Genomic DNA, 5,222 nt, shown 5'->3' with positions numbered 1-5,222 from the left:
ATATATATATATATATATATATAAGCAAAGGCCCTGAACAGGCATTTTTCAAAAGAAGATATACAAATAGCCAAAAGCACATGAAAAAATGTTCAAAATCATTCATCAGGGAAATGCAAATTAAAACCACGCTGAGATATCAACTCACCCCAATTAAAATGGCCATTATCAATAAGACAGTAAATAACAAACACTGAGGGGGATATGGAGAAAAGGGAACCCTCCTACACTGCTGGTGGGCATGTAAATCAGTACAACCATTGTGGAAAACAGTATGTAGGTTCCTCAGAGAACTAAAAACGATCTACCTTATGACTCAGCTACCCCACTACTGGGTATATACCCAAGCAAATAAAATCAATAGATCAAAAACACACCTGCACTCCCATGTTCATCACACTACTCACAATAGTCAAGAGATGGAACCAACGTAAATGCCCATCAATGGATGAATGGATAAAAAAGCTGGTGGCTTCTGGTCAAGATGATGGAACAGACAGTTCCCAGCATCACTCTCTCCCCCAAATCAATCAATTTACAACTATTAAAAAGCAATGATAGAGATAGGTGCCACTGCAGGACTCCCAACCCAGGCCAGTCCCTGAGGCACAGAGAGGTCTGAGCCTCCTGCCCACAGGCACCAAGGCAGCCATGCAAAACTGGCAGTCACTGCAGGATTCTAGCCAGACATTAAGGTTGAACGAGAGGACCATGAAATCCCCTGCTACAATGACTAAACACCAAAGGAAAGATACCAGAAAAATGAAAAATCAAGAAAATACAACACCACCAAAGGAAAATGATAACTCTCAAGCTCTAGATCCTATAGAACAGGAAGTCCTTGAAATGACTGACAAGGAATTTCAAGCAACAATTCTAAGGAAACTAAATGAGATACAAGAAAACTCATTCAGACAACACAATGAAATAAGAAAAAGTACACAGGACCTGAAAAAAGAAGTGTACAAAGAAATCACTGTCCTGAAAAAGAATGTAGCAGAGTTCGCAGAGCTGAAGAATTCATTCAACAAAATAAAAAACACAACAGAGAGTTTAACCAGCAGGCTAGAACAAGCAGAAGAGAGAATTTCTGACCTTGAAGAGGGGCTGTTTGAAATAAAACAGGCAGACAAAAAAGAAACAAAGAAAAAAGAATTAAAAACATTGAAGAAAATCTAAGAGAGATAACAGACAAACTTAAGCACTCAAATATCCAAATGATGGGTATTCCAGAAGGGGAGGAAAAAGGAAATTGCATTGAAAACATATTCAACAAAATAATGGCAGAAAACTTCCCAGGTGTAGGGAAAGACACAGATCCTCAGATTCAGGAGGGTCAAAGATCCCCAAACATATTCAGCCCAAAAGGGTACTCTCCAAAGCAAACTCACCCCTGCCCATCTTTCTACCATCGTGTCCTACTTCAAAGCCGAACTCTGTACACTACCTTTTCCTGAACACAAACTGATCTCCCACATCCTGTTCATTTTCTTCAGGTCATTCCTTTTGCCTGGAATGCTCTCGCCCTTGTTTATGTCATTTCTTGTGCCCCCAGACACATGTTTCTCCCCAGCCCACCCTTCCTGAAGCCTTTCCAGACAGCATTTATTGCTCCCTTCCATATCCTCTCTTTATATATTTCCTGTCCCAACCTTGTCTCATGTTGCCTCAATTTGTAGTTAGTTATATCCCTCTGTATTCCAAGGTAGATTGTAATCCTCTGGAGGGCAGGAACCACATTTTTCTATTTCATCCTAACACCTAGTTCAGTGCCATGCATATAGAAGGCATTCAGAAAACGTCTGTGTGAAAGAGTGGGTTGTCCTGTGTTGTTTGCTTTTGAATTTCCCTGTGAACTTTGCTTCTGAGTCACAAAGACTAAGGGAGATCACCTTTGCGTAACTGGTCCCCTTATTACTGTATGTACAGAAGGCCCCAAGTCACCCATCTCTCATCTCCATTTTCATCTTCCAATCTGGTCATACCTTCCTACGGTTCCTATAAACCAGCCACACCAGGCTACAGCAGACTTCCCCAAACACTGGTGTACTTTCGTATTTCCACATCTTTATCATCCTGAGCCTTCTCCCTGGCATGTCCTTCCTCCTTATCTATTTAGCAAACTCTTACTCATCCTTCAAGGCCCAGATAAAATATCCTCTGGACTTCACAGGCTTTCTCATCCCATCAAGACAGAATTAATTGCTCCCACATTTTTTGTTTTGGTCAGCACTGAACGTCAGGTGAAGAATTGGTGCTCAATACCTCGTTGTTGAAACAGAACCTCCAGCTCTTTGTTCATAATACAGTCTCAGTTAGAGGGAAGGCCATTAGTCGGTAACTAAGGCTGTCATCAGCTTTGCTAAAGCAGAGGTCCTTTGGTGAGGAAATAGGATGTGAGTAGGATTGAGGTCCCCTGAAGGCTTATTTCCCTGTGTGTAGTGCTCCAACTATGTGCAAACGGTTGAAACCGAAAGGAAGGAAAAAAGGAAGGAAGGGCCGGCCTGCTGGCGCACTGCTACAGTGCGCCGCTTGGGAGTGCGGTGACCCTCCCACCGAGGGTTCGAATCCCACATACAGACCGGCCGCTCACTGGCTGAGCAAGGTGCAGGCGCGACACTGAGGGTTGCGATCCGTTGTCGGTCACGAAAAAAGACAAAAAGGGGGGAAAAAACCCACTAGTAAAATTAAAATGCTAACAATAAAGAGAAAAAAAGTTTATCTACCATCTCAAGAAAACAGCAAATACAGAAGACAAACAGCAAAGCAGAAAGAAAGGAACAAAAAAATACTTAAGACATCCAAACAAAAATCAGTAAAATGCTAGGAGTAAATCAACACCTTTCAATAACAATTCTTTTTTTTTTTTTTTAACCATGACCAGTAAGGAGATCTTAAACCTTGGCTTGGTGTTGTCAGCACCACACTTTCCCAAGTGAGCCATGGACTGGCCCTCAATAACAACTCAATGTAAAAGGATTAAATTCCCTACTCAAAAGACACAGCCTGACTGACTGGATTAAAAAGGTGGACCCAACAATACACTGCCTTCAAGAGACTCACCTCCCCTGTAAAAACACATATAGACTAAGAGTGAAAGGATGGGAAAAGATATACCATGCAAATAGATATGAAAAATGAGCTGGAGTAGCTATTCTTATATCAGATAAAATAAAGAAGAGATAAATAAGGCCACTATATAATGATAAAAGGATTTATCCATCAAGAAGACATAACAATTATAAATATACACGCACCCAATGCTGGAGCAGCCATATTTATAAAGCAAACACTATTAGACCTAAAGAATGAGATAGACACTAATACCAGAATAGCAGGGGACGTGAACACCCCACTCTCAATGTTGGACAGATCATCTAGGCAAAGAATCAGCAGAGAAACACAAGATCTAAATAACACTTTAGACCAAATGGACTTGGCAGATATATACAGAACATTCCATCCAACAACCTCAGAATATTCATTCTTCTCATCAGCACATGGAACATTCTCCAGGATAGATCAAATGTTAGGTCACAAATTCGGTCTCAACAAATTCAAAAAAATTGGAATTATTCCATGTATTTTTTCACATCACAATGGATTAAAGTTAGAAATCAATAACAAATGAAACTGGAAACTATACAAACACATGGAAATTAAACAGCATTCTACTTAATGACATAAGGGTGCAAGAAGAAATTAAACGGGAAATCAAAAAATTTATTAAAAATAGTGAAAATAATGACATATCATACCCTGTGGGATACTGCAAAAGCAGTACTAAGTGGGAAATTTATTGCATTAAATGCTTACTTCAGAAGAATGGAAAGATGGCAAGTAAACAACCTAACAGAACTAGAAAAACAAGAACATCCAAACTCAAAGTGAGGAGATGGAAAGAACTCATTAAGATCAGAGCAGAACGTAATGAAATAGAAACCCAAAAAATGATACAAAAGATCAATGAATCAAAAAGTTGTAGTTTTGAAAAGATAAATAAAATTGACACACTAATAGCAATGCTAAGTAAAAAAAAGAAGAGAGAAGACCCAGATAAAAATTAGAAATGAAAAAAGTGATATTACAACTGATACCTCAGAAATACAAGAAATCAGTAGAGACTACTATAAACAATTATATGTCAACAAATTTGAAAATCTGGAGGAAATGGATAAATTTCTGGACACACACAAACTACCAAAACTGAGCCCAGAAGATGTAGAAAATATGAACAGATGAATAACAATAAAATAGATTGAAGCTGTTATCAGAAGACTCCCAACAAAGAAAAGCTTAGGACCAGATGGGTTCACTGCAGAATTCTATCAAATCCTCAAAGAGGAATTGATACCAATTCTCTACAAACTATTCCAAAAGATTGAAACAGAGGCCATTATCCCAAACTCATTGTATGAAGCAAACATCACCCTGATACCCAAACCAGACAAAGATACAACAAAAAAGAAAATGACAGGCCAATATCCTTGATGAATATGGATGCAAAAATCCTCAATAAAATACTAGCTAACAGAATATAGCAACACATACACAAAATTATACACCATGATCAAGTGGGATTCATCCCAGGGACACAAGGTTGGCTCAACATACACAAATCAATAAATGTGATACACCACATCAATAAAATCAAAGACAAAGACCATATGATCATCTCTATAGATGCTGAAAAAGCATTTGACAAAATTCAACATCCATTCATGATAAAGACTCTCTACAAGTTAGGTATAGATGGAAAGTATCTCAACATAATTAAAGCCATATATGATAAGCCCACTGCCAATATCATCCTGAAAGGGGAAAAGCTGAAAGCTTTCCCTTAAGAACAGGAAAAAGACAAGGATGCGCCCTCTCACCACTCCTATTCAATATAGTGTTGGAAGTACTAGCCAGAGCAATCAGAGAAGAGAAGGGAGAAAAGGGCATCCAGATTGGAAAAGATGAGGTCAAACTGTCCCTGTTTGCAGATGACACGATCCTATATATCAAACAGCCTAAAGCCTCTACAAAAAAACTTTTGCAGTTGATAAATGGTTTCAGCAAATTTGCAGCATCCAAAATCAATACATAAAAATCAGTAGCATTTCTGTACTCCAACAGTGAATATGCAGAAAAAGAAATCAAGAAAGGTGTCTCATTTACAATATCCACCAAAAAAATAAAATACTTAGGAATTGAGTTAACCAAGGATGTGAAAAATC

The sequence above is a fragment of the Galeopterus variegatus genome, unplaced genomic scaffold, assembly GCF_000696425.1.
Source record: "Galeopterus variegatus unplaced genomic scaffold, G_variegatus-3.0.2 Scaffold6762, whole genome shotgun sequence".
Classification (NCBI taxonomy): domain Eukaryota; kingdom Metazoa; phylum Chordata; class Mammalia; order Dermoptera; family Cynocephalidae; genus Galeopterus; species Galeopterus variegatus.
This window is presented reverse-complemented; position numbering follows the sequence as displayed.